Source organism: Marmota flaviventris, chromosome 11 (genome assembly GCF_047511675.1).
Source record: "Marmota flaviventris isolate mMarFla1 chromosome 11, mMarFla1.hap1, whole genome shotgun sequence".
NCBI classification, from domain to species: Eukaryota; Metazoa; Chordata; class Mammalia; order Rodentia; family Sciuridae; genus Marmota; species Marmota flaviventris.
In genome coordinates, this window is record NC_092508.1 from 73,492,168 (window position 1) to 73,507,115 (window position 14,948).

General features: G+C 37.0%; 1 long non-coding RNA gene across 1 annotated transcript; it reads right to left on the minus strand.

The window, feature by feature from the left end:
* Nucleotides 1-3,367: 3,367 nt before the first annotated feature.
* On the minus strand, nucleotides 3,368-4,968 carry LOC114094732 (uncharacterized). Its single transcript, XR_003583128.2, has 4 exons — nucleotides 4,900-4,968; nucleotides 4,274-4,372; nucleotides 3,870-3,936; nucleotides 3,368-3,679 (listed from the first exon to the last, which is right to left on the minus strand). It is a non-coding gene; the product is annotated as an uncharacterized lncRNA (long non-coding RNA).
* Nucleotides 4,969-14,948: the final 9,980 nt, after the last annotated feature.

Genomic DNA, 14,948 nt, shown 5'->3' on the forward strand with positions numbered 1-14,948 from the left:
AGTTTTCTCTTAAGCCAACCACACACCTGACACAGCAACCTGGTTGCTGACCCCTCTTCCTGTTTTCTCCTTTGTCGACTCTCCTATCCTCTTATTTCCCTGGCCACCATTGCTCACTGTTGAAATGATACTGATTCTCTTTCATCTTCTTCCTTCAAAGCAGCCCTTGTCCCTATCTAAAGAAGAAGGTGATCTCTGTTCTTTCTGAATGGCTTTGTGTCACTTTCTCTCTGGTGCTATAGCAGGGCACTCTGAGCTCTCTTCCTGGATGGAGGCTCATGCAGTACATTGGGGGATGTCCTAACTTCAACTAACTTCAGCATTGTTTCTCCACGATCATAGACACACTTGTAGTAGGGCTTTGCTAAATGTTGTTGTTTGGAATTGCATTTTCACAGATTCACATTGGGGAAAAAAAAAACAAGTTTAATCTGGACCATCAATTTAAGTTTTTATTTATACAGAGTGTGTAAAGCAAATGCGGAGAAAAGATCTGATTGGTTTGATATCTTATTACTGTAATCATAGTTTCTAAGTCAAAAAAATCAAGACGTGATTTTAGAAATGATGTCTACAACATAGTTGTCAAAGGACAAAATACAGTTTCCTTAAAATGTGCTATACGGAATTTGATTCCTTTTGTATGTGGGAGCTTAAAAACTAATGTCATTTTTGGACCCAATCCCCACATACATTAATAAAGCTAATGATTTATTTTCCACTAGCTTGGAATGGGAAGTCTTTAAACACTTTTGGATTGTACATCTTATACCTTTTTGTCCTCATCTGTTTTTTGAATTAACCTCTATCACGTGCTGTATTTATGAGAGAGACCAATAGTGTGTCTGTTTCCCTCTTCATCTATACTAATGAGATTAACTGATAAGAATCAGAGTCACTGAAAATTGTGTATTGAAGTCATAAAATCGGATTTTTAAAGAAAAGTATTTTCTTGTGACTTGTTAACAAAATTCTCTTCTTTTATGTTAAAGGTTATAGTGTTCAAAACCGATTCTCTTTGCACCTTGTGACAATATTTCAGTTACCCTGTTTTCAGTTTTGAATACTTTGCCATTTTTCCATCAGTACCTGTAGGTATCATGTAGTTTTTTTGGTAATGCTATTCATAACACTCTCCTATTCAGTCTCCACCACACACTTAGCCATTATTTGGGGCACAGGTTTTCTTTGAAGCTGGTAGGACCTTTGTGCACAGATGAAACCTGCACAGGAAAGGGGATGCTTCCCACCTTCCTCTCTGTTGGACTTTTTATCACTGCGTGACAATATTTTCCACTCCTCTGTAGATAAGAATCTTTCTGTAGATTTTCTATATTGAACACCGAGACTAAATGCTGTAAAGCAACATTAGCTATTCTTACCACACTCATACAGATTAAAAGCGAGTCAAAGACAATTAGGTTACTCTGGCAGGAACCCTGACCCACAAACTGATGGTTCTTGATAGTGCCTTTCAGCATGTTCTCTTTGGCAAATGCCAGGAGACAGACTAAGGCAATTTTCTTTTGTCCTCCCACCCCTTTAAAAGAATAGGCTGTTTTCCTTTTCCCACATTCTCCATCCTTTGCTTGTTAAGATTTAAAAGAGTTAGACAAGTGATTCTGCTCAGTTCTTACATGTAGTCACTGGATTTCAAGCAAACTTCTGCCCCAGATGTCTTTTCTAACTTGGTAAAACTTCAGAGATGCTCCATAAAGTGCCTTGACATTCCATGCCAATGTTCAATGAGCTTGCCTTTCAGGAAAGTGCCACCTCAGATAGTCACACGGGGTTGGTTTTCATCTGGATGTTCAGGTGCACCAGCTCAGCTCTGTCTGATCCTCCTTTAGAGGACAACAGAAAGCCCGGTAGCTCATGAATCATGCTGACCTCACCAGGACAGACCCCATGATGGAAATCTTACCTCTTTATGACCTCCTTGCCTGAATCCTCTTCAGGATTTCTACAGCCCGGGAAAGGCCAAATTTAGGGCTGCCTTTGCCCTAAAATTATTTTGCATACTTCAATTTCTCCTACATGAAATAAACTCAATGGGAGAAGTTGGCTTTTTAACCACCAGCTCAACTCCAGTTCAGAGATTGAAGGATCTGGAAGGGATACTCCTGAGACAGCTTCTAGTCAAAGAAATTCTCAGTCATCCAACATGTATGTTTTTATGTGCTTGGGATTGAACACTTGGAGACAGATAATACATATTTTCTAAAGATTTATTTGTAAATTATTATCACTATTAAATGAACCTAACAGATTCTCCTTGAACAAGAAAAATTTTGTCTTAGAAAAAATTTATGGTTTCTAATATATTTAGGATTATTTTCTGTCTTATTGGGCAAAAATTTCTGAAGGGAAAAGGCATAATTTTTTTCTAGGTAACACATGTAGGAAGTTTTTGTAATAATACCCAAATTCCTCCTTTTTGATAAACTAAGATTGATAAAAAAAAGACTGTGTTAATGCCCATGTGTACTTTTTATATTTTAATATTGTTTAAGTTAACCTTATATTTCTTGGGTTTCTACCTTAGACATCAAGAACTCAGGAGGGAGAATATTTCTTAGAATATGAGCTCCCTTCTATCTGTATATTTATTACTTTTCATGAGAAAAAAAAAACATGTTTCCACATGTGTGTACATATACACTGAATACAATGGGTTTCTATTGCCTTGCTATAATTTATTTTCCAATGAAAGTCTAGTTACCATGCTTAAACTTATGTTCTAGCTCCTCTCCTACCTCATCCCAAATAACTAAGCTCAAAAAAAAAAAAAAAAAACACAAAAAAACCTTAGATTTATCCAATTTCAAAGAACAGAAAAAAAAGGAAATCAGTATTTCATTTGGTGCTGTTTTCTCTTGGACTATTTCCATGTACCGGTAAGAATGAAACCTATTTTTTTCTCCTGCTTTCCTATAATTATGTTTTAGTATTGAGATTTTTTTTTGTCAGAGTAGATTTCTAGCAATTTGGTAAATGTTTTAAAATCAATCAGTCTTTAAAAAATTTGTCCTGCCAAGACTGTGAACTACATTCCTACATATTCATTTTTGAATTGATGGATGGATGACAGGCAGTAGGCAGCAGGATTGAGCACTCAACGATTCTCATGTCAGGCTTCAGAAATCTTCACAATCTGATCTGAGCACACGAGAAAGAGTAGGAAAAGCGCAAAACCAGAAATATGTATGAGAGTTTGATTTTAAGTCAGAAAATAGCAGCAAAGAATTATTTTTACTAGCAGGAATAGCAAAATAGTAAAGCTAGAAGCCTGGAACTTTTGATGTCATTATGAATAAATGAACTGATTATTTTATGTTTTATTGAAAAGTTATCTGTTATGCCACGTTGAAATCTTAGAGATTAGTTGAAAGAGAATAAAAATGATTGAAAGATTCGAGGGCCAGATTTATGAGGGAAGATGAGAAAAGACAAAGTTCTAATGATATTCTTCCAGTAAAAGGTGGTGAGGTTCGATGGGAATAGCACTAGTTTGGGAAACAGAGGCTGGTGCTTGTCTTACAGCTACTTCCAGTGATCCACTGTGTTTCCACTCAAGTTACCGCATACTGGGATCAAATTGTCCATCTGTGCAGAACGAGAGGATAGTATTGGGTTATTTTTAAGGTTCCCCCGATCCAATTTCATAATGGTTTCTCATCTGCGAGAGAGATGAAACAAGAAGAAATGTTCAGAGTATATAGAGTTAATTTGTTAAGGAAAAGAAAAACACACAGCATTTTAAAAGTGAAACACTTTAGATGAAACATCTAAACATTTTTAGATGAAACACTCAGAATTTTGGGAACATTATTCAACCTATGATGTTGGCCCTTGAGTTAAATGCTTACTTTCTCTTGTTTCTTTTGCAAAACCCATTGTGTCTTGCTTATTCTTAGCCATATTCAAACACCAACTCTAAAAGAGAGAAAAAAGAAGAATGAAAATAGAAGAATTAATGCAAGTACAGTTTCTTTAGGGGAGTCCACTGGTTTCCTCTCAGCCTGTCCTACTTTTTTCTTAAACCTGGCTTGCATGCAGACTTGGCGTGTTTCTTTGCAATCTTGTTAGAGTTTTTGCAAAAAAGTTACAAAAAAAAAAAAAAAAAGAAAAAGAAAAAGAATAACAATTACAAAACTAAATAGAGCTTTCACTTTGCCAGTACTTAAAAGCAAAATAGAATGGTGTTCCTCTCTGCACCCAAGTCCTACTACAGGAGCTCATGAAAGCAAGTAAATAATCAACTATTACTTACTTGGACAATGACAAAGAGGGCCTCGGGGCTTGTTGAGCAAGCACTAGATGATCTTCCTCGTTCTGTGCAGTGCAAAATTTCCATAACATGATTCCTACCCTAGGGGAAATCACATTTCAGAAGTTGGGAAAAGAAAGTTTGGATTGATTTAAGGTGGTTTGTGGGTCTCCAATCGTTCCCAATTTTCTGTACAAGTACTTTTCCTTCTTTGGGCAGTTTAATAGTTTTGGTTTTTTCAATTTTTTGAGAAAGTAAACCATGTTCCAAAAGGTAAACCCTAAGCAAAGGATACAAAACAGCAGACAAGGGACATAGTGAAGAATCAAAAATCTATAATAGTATGTGTACTTATGAACTATTTACTACTTCAAGCGATTTTTACCCTTTGAAAAATTCCAAGGTATAAGTCATTAGTTAGCAATAGTTGTAAAACAAATCAGAGTTCATTGTACTGTGTACTATTGATCATTTTTCTCCCTACATTTTAGAAAAGATTTTTAGAGTATCTATTTTTAAACAAACAAACAAATAAACAACAACAACAAATCCAAAAGACAGTTAGTAAACCAATCCTTTAAGCCAGGTAAGGAGGAGAATCAATAGGTTGACAAATACCCCCCTTGTACCTCCTGGTTCTAAGGATAAAATTGTGCCTGCTTTCCAAAGTGAAAAAGGTAGGACATGGTCCCTGTGTGCTCATGCTTTTGTGTATAATGTGTACACCATCTTTTGTCAGGTGTTATAAGTGAAACAAAATCTAGGACACAAACATATTTTGCAACCATTTCCGGAGATGAAATACATCAGCATGAGCAAGACTAGAGAATATTAACAATCTGCTTACCAGCAAGTGGAAGTGTTGTCCCACTCACTGATTATGGAGTTGAATATCATATCATAGACAAGAGCGACAGATCGATACAATCTGGCTTTTCCGTCATTCGGTTTCTTAGTTTGTGGCTAGGAGCCAGTGATATATTTTGCTCTCTTTGTTCTGCACTGCACACGTGCTCTGGTAAGCAGCTGCTCTGTCTTCTTTTCGGTGCTCAGCCATGATCAGTGTACTTCTGTGAGGTCCTAGGAGAATTTTCATCAGCCCTGGCCAGTAATTACTGTCGCTCTTCAGACACATCTCTTAGACATCCTGCATTTTTATTCTTCTCCAGCACTATGGAGAAGGGTGGGGCTGGAGTCACAGAGTTTATCAGCTGAACTTAACACCAGCAGGAAAGAAAAAAAGTGCTTCCTCTTCTCCCCGTAAATTGAGTGAGGGCATATTTTTCTGATGCTATCTTAAAACACAGGTTTTGGGTGATTGCATATACTCTAGTTTTTTTTTTTCTTCTCTTTTTCGACCCCAGAATATTTAACATTCTATCATTTCCATTTTGATTTATTCTACCTGGTTTAAACAAAACAAACTGGTCAGGGACAACAGCTGTTTTATCTTCTCGTGCATTCCCACAGGCCCAACATTCCTCTGTCAAGCTTCTGAGCATCCTACCGAAGGAACAAGTGAAAAAACTAGGAAAGAAGTTGTTAATTTTAGTTATTTTTATCTGCTCCATTTCCTTTCATGTCACCTCAGAAACCTCTCTGACATTTAATCAAGTGAATTATCTGTTCCAAATATTTAATTTATTCATTTGTCATATATGTATTCCTAATTTTGTTACACTGGGACATTGTTTAAGGATGTGGGGGTCAAAAATATAAAATGAGCTTTCTGTCCTGATAATTGAATGACCATACAAATAAACAACTGGGTGATGTGTCACGGGATGTATGAGTGAAGCATATACTAAATCCTATAGGAATCCAGGAGTGGTAATTAGACATTCTGGCTGCTATCATCAGGGAATACTTCACAGAGGAGGTGCCATTTGAGGTGAACTACTAACAGTGGATTGAACAGCAGTGACTAGAGACAGGAAGAGGATCAGAGGAAGAGAGAAGAGTTTAAACAAAGAAACTGAGGTTTGATAATGTCAGGGAAACTGTCAGAAGGAAGGCTATTGCATCTCAGAGAAGTAAGCCAGTTTATTTAGATTAAATGCTAAGACTGTCAAAGTAGGTAAAAAAATTAAATTGTACATGATTTTGAATGCAAGGCTAAGAAGTTTAAACTTAATTCAATAGTTTTGGGGCCACTAGATGATCAGATAAGAAGAATTAGGCTGGGGGGACTGTGTATAGGGAGACAAGTTGTGGTAGGTTGTGGTGTGTTGAGGACTGAACCTCATGCCTGAAACAGGAAGATGCTGATGAATACGGCAAGACAGATAGCAGGTATTGCAGAGGAGGATGTGACGAAACATGAGATACTATCAATCAGAAAGAGAAGTCTGAGACAAAAGAGATGGGAATCTATGTTCTCCACTACAGGGTTTTCCCGGCAAGTCTTACTCTTCCTAGACAAGAGTTCAAACCGCACTCCTTGCACTGTGATGCACACCTTCTCCAACTTGGCATTTTTGAAATTAGGATATTTCTTACCATCTATGTGCACATTTAAAGTGACTTTTTTGTTCTTGAAAATAAGTTAGTAAATCGATGGTATATATTTTAATTGGCACCTTATCATCAAAAAAGAATGTAAAATGTGTATTATTATTGTGTTTGAGTTAGGCTTTCAATGAAAAATTATTTCATTACTTATTGCAATTAAGTCAAGAAACAGTATAAATTATATTAAAATATTAATAATATTAATAATAATATGAATCATGTAAATAATTTTCAGCAAATACCTACATTGCCCAAAGTAAAAAATCAATGGGAAATTAATCAACTGCCAGAGCTTTGGGCAGATTATGAATGTATTCATCAAATGCTTACTGAGCAGCTCTGATTAAAAAAAAAAAAAGTCACTCTTATAAGTTCTAGAGGGACCCAGGATAAATGAGATGGAGCTCTGCACACAAGAAAAAAAAAAAAAAGACAATTATGCATAATTTTACCAAGGCAAAATGTGACTGATCACAGGACAGACCCCAAAGGCATGCTTTGGATTACCTGAGAAGATTCTCCCATGGCTGCTTGGGAATGTCAGGTCAGTCTTTGAAGACACTGAAGCACATATCAGTACTTGCTCCAGGGCCTCAGAACCCATGCTTAATCCATTGTCCTTCCTCCTTTGAAGGCATGCACACGGGGATGTGCAACCCTGAGAGGATGCTGGACATGGTCAGAAGAAGTGTTGCAAATAGTGTGGAGGAAGGTGTACCTCTGGAGCTGAAGTGATGGAATTCTCTTGGGTTTGGGACCCTGTGTCACTACCACTATGGTATGTGTAATGGAGTTGGCCCATAATGGTCTCCAATAATGTGGCACCGGGGAAGTGTAGCTTGCATTCTCCAGGGAACTTTTGAATGCCTCTATTTTTATATGACTTTGCATTCTCAAAGGTTGTTTCCACTTTCTCTGTCTTTTGCTTTGATCATGATGACATGTCATTACTTTCTGCACTGGGAATATGGGGAAACAGACTCCAAACTGTCACTGACCTTGTCCAATCCCTGTGGCTGGCAGGAAGTAGAGTTAGGGAGGGAAACAAGATGTACTAGACATACACTACTATCTCCTACTTGGTCTTGGTCCTCCCTTCTTTTCACTGGTTTTATCTCATCAATGTTTTTATTATTTATGTATTTATTTATTTTTACAATCAGAGATGCAAATTGGCTGCTTGACACTGGAAATCAGTATTCCAATGTAAAAGATAACATTCACTTTGGCCAACTGGCAGGACCAGGCTGCCAAGGGTCTGCTAAAGCAGGCGGTAGCTTCTGTTTATTTCCACTGGAAGGAAGAACAGTCCTTGTGGGCTGCCCGTGGAGATGCGGTGTTGGGACTGCGTGGCACATTCTCAGGGCTTCTGCTTTTGGGATGAGGCCAGTTGTCCCTCTGTCTTAGGTTAAACCATACATTTCCTTATGTTTTTGCTCCCAGGTTCCTAGTAAAACAGGAAGTCAACAGGGCCATGGCTAAAGAGAAAGTGTCACTGTTTATAAATTCACCTCAATTCATTGCCACATACTCATTTATACAATTTCAATACTTGTTATTTCAATAACAAAACACAACAACAACAACAAACTTCTCTTGTGCTTTGAGTCAATACTTACCCAAAGTGATACTGGGTAGTCATTAATTTGGGGGCTGAATAGGACATTCCACTTTTAATATTTTCTTAAATATCTCTAAATAGGAAGAATGGATAGGACGAATTCCCAGGACTGACATAACAAATTTTCATAATCTCAGTGGCTTAAAACAACAAATTTTATCTCTCGAAGTTCTGGAAAATAGAAACCTGAAATACAGGGTGCCAGCAGGGAACTGCTCCCCTGAGACTCTGGATACAATCCTTCCTTGCTTCTTTCTAGCTCATGGTGGTGACTGGGTTTATAACTGCAAAACTTGCAATCCCAATGTGTCTCTGTTCTCACAATGTATTCCTCTCTTATCATAGGGAGACCAATGGGATTGGATTAGAACCACTATCTTAATTTGATTACGTCTGCAAAGACCCTATTTCTAAATAAGGCCACTCTTACAGGTATCAGGGGTCAGGACTTACTGGTGCCTTTTTTAATGTGATTTTTTTAATGGGGTGTTCAAAACAAAAATTACTGACTAATGATTGGCATTCTTTCTTTCATTATGACTGCTTATAAACTTATCATAGCATTTTATCAAGGTTATAGATTGCTTTGGGGAACAAGTAGAGCTGTAATAAGGCAAATATTTTGATCTTCTTTGATAAACCCATAGTATTTCTTAGAACCATTATTTTAATCACAATCATATTAAAACTTATTTTTTCATTATCTATCTCCTCTACTGGATCCTTATCTCCACAAAGCCAGGGGTCATATCTGGCTCCTTGTATATCTGCAGCGTTTGCCCAGGTGTGGAGTGGTGGTACTGCAGAATGGTCAACCTGTCATCATCCTTGTCCTCATCCATCATGTCCTCACTCTGGACATCCTGGGGTTTAGCTGTGTAATCTAAGGCGAGTATGTTAGCTTCAATGTCCTGTCCTCATCTGGGGGATTATGGCAAATGAAGTTCTATTCTCATGGCTTCTATGAAATTAAACACATTTACTCATTGCCTTTCTGTTATTATCATTAAATATTCAGTAAGTACTTGTGGAATTCAATGGAAGGAGACTGCAGTTTAGCCATAGTCCTGTCTTTAAACCACTCTGTCTCTTTGGGGAAGACTGGATTTCTGGGGTTTCAGTTTTTCACAAGAAAATAAAGAGAGTTAGATGAAATGATTCTGAGGTTCTTTCTAGTCTGACATTCTGTAAATTCAGCCAGCTTCTTCTTATGACTTTAAGGAGAGAAAGTCGGGGAAGGAAGAAAAGGGAGAGAATAGAAGGAGACAGAGTTAGCCCTTTGATTCTATTCTTTATTGAGGATTATAATAAACAGTATGGATTTATGAAAGAGGGACATACTGTTATTGGTTTTTCTCCTGTGCTTAATACTTTGTGCTGTGTCTTTTTGACTTATTATTTTAATTAAATAAATTTTAGAACTATTTCTTGCCTGCCTGTTGTAACTCAGGCTGTGTGGTAGGTTATGGGCATATAGAAATGATTAATATACTCCTCTTCCCTGTATGGCATTTAAATCTCAAAGCAATTGAAAGTTCATATCTATTTAAAATTTTAAGTAGGCAAGTATAGAAATAAAATAGAGGATTCTGGTTTCTAAAAGTTAACTTTATTGTTCCTCTGTAGTTCCTCTGCTACACACACACACACACACACACACACACACACACACACCCCTTTCTAGATTTTGAAAACAAAAATGGAGAAGGTGAGGCACATTCTATTCATTGCTTCCTGTTGACCCTTCTCTGTTGGTTCACTCACCATGTTCACAGAACAAATCCCTACAGGTGGCAAAGTTAATCCAGGAAGCAGATGGTGAGCAGATTGGAGGGAGGACTATTTGGGGAATCCTAAGGTGAAAACTCTCCTTGGAGTTGTTTGGATGTAGCTTAACATCTTTGTCCATTCAATCGGGTTGAATTTGGAGCCTCTCTAGTTACTGTTGAGCTGGGAATTGAATGGCGGGGAGAGTACAAGTGAAATAGGTTCAGGGTAGCATGTTTTAGGCAGAAGAGACAGTGAGGGCAAAAGCCCTGAGAAGGAACTTGCTGTTGAAGGGACAGAAGGAAACCCAGCATGATCAGGCTATGCCACAATACGAACTCATGGGATCTACCAGAACATGCGGGACTGTGAAGGACAGATTAAGACGTTTGGATTTTATTCAAAGGTCAGGGGGAATCATCCATAGTTCATGTGTATATTTTGTTGTTCCAAGTATCACACAAAATTCCAGTCCCCAAACAGGTTTCTTGTTTTCTAAGAAGTTATTTTCCAAAACCCTGAAGGCTTTCCCTATTCTGTGAAGCTGACAGACCATGTCTATTGGGCAAGAGTTAGATGAAGTAAAAACTGCATTTCAGGATGACGCAGGGCATTAGGGGAAGAGGAAGGAACATTGTTATACTTATTTACTTTGAATTTTGATAAAAGATTTAGAAATGTAGCTGTGTGTGTGTGTGGTAGAGAAGAATGGGATAATAAATGGCCCATGAGAAAGAACTGCCATTTTAGAAACAGTGGTTCTCAATACCTCAAACCAATGTCCTTTTCTACCAGAAAAATTAGTTTTCTGTGATTAATTTCTCTCCTTTGCTGTACTATTTTGTGGGGACTTCAGGAGACCTTTCTGAGGAAGGACTTTGCATAGTTGGAAGAAAATGATAAAGAGACACCACAGATCCTGGTATGGTAGCACTTGTCTGTAATCTCAGCTATTTGAAACATTGAGACAGGAGGACCACAATTTCCAGGCTGGTTTTAGCAACTGGCAAATCTAGTGTAACACCAATCAAATAATCTGCATCTCATGATCTTTCAAAGGACAGATTGTTGACTACTTTTTCAATATCTTCTACAATTATTGGTGTATTTTTTATTTCTGCCTTATGACACATGCACACATACTCAAACACACACCACTTTCTATTTATATATATTTTATTTTCTTGCCTGAGTGTTTAAGATCCTGCTCTTCAAATTAAATGGATTTCAATGAACTCATTTCACTAAATCATCACTATATAAACAAATGGATATAACCTACCAATTTTATTTAGTAGCCAAGATAATTGATTAATTTTTTGTTTCTCATGATACTAAATATATATATACACACATATATACACATTTGTTTATATATGTGTATAAATCAAATTTACCTTACATAAATTCAAATATACAATAATAAAAATAAAATACTGCCCGTATAACATTAACCCATCTCTTATGTTACTCCAGAGAGTCAAATAAAGGCTTTCTATCCAAATAAAGGCAAAGTCCAAAATAAAACCAATTAGTGAAACAACAAAGCAAAACAAAATGCTGTGGAAGTCTAGGAAGCCAAATAAAATCTTGTTCACATAAAGGCAAACAGCCAAAGTAAAATAAAGAAAAAAGTCAAAAACTATTTTAAAGTCAGGACACAGAAGAACCCCTGTTTTTTAAACAACCACTCAACTCCCCTCCCACATGCAACCTAATGAATAAGAGCATCCCTGCTGCATGTATGATCATGTGGTAATGGACAGGGCAGCTCATAAAGAATCAAAGTCATTTCCTTTGAAGCTTTTCTTTCTGAATTCTTATTACTTAAGATAATAGCTTATTCTGTACCATGCACTGTTAATGGGCTATTTTATCTATTCCTCCCTAAAACCTTTTGTTCAGAACTGTGAAAACTGAGGTTTATAGAGTATATTAATCAGCTTAGGCACCATAACTAATACCATAGCATAACAAATGCCACAGTACAAGAAATACCACATATTGGGTGGCTTTACAAAACATAAATTTATTTTTCACTGTTACGAAGGCTGTGTAGTTCAAGATCAAGCTTGTGGCAAGGGCTCTTTCTACCCTGTGATGGCCGATTTTTTGCTGTGTCCTTACATGGTGGAGAGAATCTCTGGTATCTCTTCTTTTGAGGGCTCTAGTCTTATCCTGTAAGGGTCCTATATGTCCACCCTCATTTGACTTAATTATGCCCTTACCGGCTCTATCTCCAAGTATAGCCACATAGAGGATTAGAGCTTTAATATAAGAATTTAGGAGACACAATTCAATGCTTATTCTTTAAAGCAGCAGAGTCTGGATTTGAATCTAAGTAGTAGCTTAGCACCGGAACTCTGCTCTGAACATTTTATAGCTGCCTAAGATTCTCATAAGGATTAGAAATGGTTGGCAATATTTTCTCCAAGACCTTGTGTTCCCCACTCTTTGGCATATCTCTCTTACCTGCCTCTACCAAATCTTTTCCATGTCCAACCCCTCAGGGTTCATTTCAAGACTAATTCCTTCCGAGGGTATTTCCTTATGTATGAACAAAATGCCCTGTTATGGCATGGTGTCTCCTCAGAGCTCATGGGTGAGACAATACAAGAAGGTTTAGAGGTGAAATGATTGGGTTTTGAGAGTCTTAACCCAATCAGTGCAGTAATCCCCTGATAGGGATTAACTGAGTGGTGACTGTAGAAAGGTGGGGTGTGGTTGGAGGAGGTGGGTCATTGGGGGTGTGCCTTTGGAGTGCATATTTGGTGAGCTGAGCTTAGTTTCTCTGTACTTCAGGACAGTTTCTCTGTCCTGGGCTGCTTTCCTCCACCACACTCTTCTGCCATGATGTTCTGCCTCACGTGGTACCCTGAAGAATGGACTTGGTCTTCTGTGGATTGAGAGCTCTAAAACTGTGAGCCCCCAAATAAACTTTTCCTCCTCTAATTGTTCCAGTCAGGTCTTTTGTTCACAACAACGAAAAAGCTGACTAAAACATGCTCCAAATAAGAGGAATGTTCTTCCCCATCCAAATAAAGGAATGTTAGTTATTGAGCATGTCGCTGACAGTTTTAAGAGAGATTCTGTACTTATCTGTCAGTTAACCTTTTGGGGAGGTTTGCAATTTGAAATATGAGCTTATAGTACATCTATTTTCTACAAATTTGGTTTATCTTATTTGATGCTTCAGAACAACAGTATTTCTGAACTAAAAAAAATCCCCTTTTTCAATATATATTGCTTCTACATTTTTTATTAACAAATATTTACTGAACAATTTTTATGCTTAAGACATGAAGTATAAATTTAATGGCCCTTCCTTTTAAAGAAATTAGAGAAAATTAGGTATTAGTGGAGAAATAGACTTGCATACAATTAACTATAATCCAGGTATAATATGTAATATCTCAAAAGAAAGATCTAAAAATATATGATATAAAATTTCAGAAAATGAAGTCAGATAAGAGCTTGGAAATATTTTTATTTGATTTTATTCTGTGCACAGTGAGGTACCCTTGAAACCTTTCGAGTTGGTAGACAGCTTGATCTGATTTATTTTCAGAAACACCTTTCTAAAGTAAAGTGGAGTCTGTAGGGGAAGAGAGTTCAGGCTATTATAATTGCCCCCAGATAAATCCTAAAGAGAAGCAAATTTGTAAATAGTAGAACAGTTTTTATAAGTCAAACATTTTTATATGTCAAAGAGTTTGATGTTTGAAAGCCACATTCTCATTAAAAAAAAAAAAAAGGTGTTTTCCTACAGTTTATCACAAGGAACACATTTGATCAGGATATTATTTAAAATATCTAATCACTAGTATGACAGGGCCTGGCAATCAGAACAGGAACTGACCAATAAAAATTGAACAGTTAATAAGGATATAAATAACAGGTGTGACCACATATTTATTGACAGAATATTAGAACCAAACACCTTTGCTTCTGATGTTACACTCATGAAGCCCATAATCTGAATGATTCTGCTTGTAAGCACACTTCATAAATTACATAATAATTTTCCAGTTCCTTAATTATTGATTTATTTTTATAATATACAGCTGAAGATCAGTGTAAGATACGGAATTGGTATAAATTTTGTACTCATCTATAAAATTTGTTGTGTCAGTTGGCCTATGTAGTCTTAGAGAAAGCAAACATAATTTATATTTGCTATTTTATGATATTAAAATATTTACATAACTTAAAAATTCCTAGGAGTTGATATATTGATGGATCATTAATAGTGTGGATTTAGCTGGGTGCAGTGATGCATACTTGTAATATCAGTCTCTAGGGAAGCTGAGGCAGGAGGATTGAAAGTTCAAGGCCATCCTGGGCAACTTAGTGAGACCCTGCCTCATGAAAAAAAGCAAGGGGATGAGGCTGGGAGTATAGCTCAGTCATAGAACGCCCCTGGATTTAATTCCCAGTAAGGGGGGTGGGGAGGGAGAAGTAAGGGCTAAGGATGTAGCTCAGTGCTCTACCACCCTGGGTTTAATCCCTAGTAACACTAACACACACACACACACACACACACACACACAGAAAAAGAAAAAGAAAAACAAAAGAGCTAAAGATGTAGCTCAATGGTAGAGGGCCTCTGGGTTGAATCCCCAGTAACAATAACAAAATAAAGCAAAGTAAAGCAAAACAAAACAAAAACAGAAGCAACAAATGTTGATTATAGCTATGTGCTTCATAGCCTAGAGATGATTTTAAAAATGAGTTTCTCTCATGTGTGTGTGTGTGTATATATATATATATATATATATA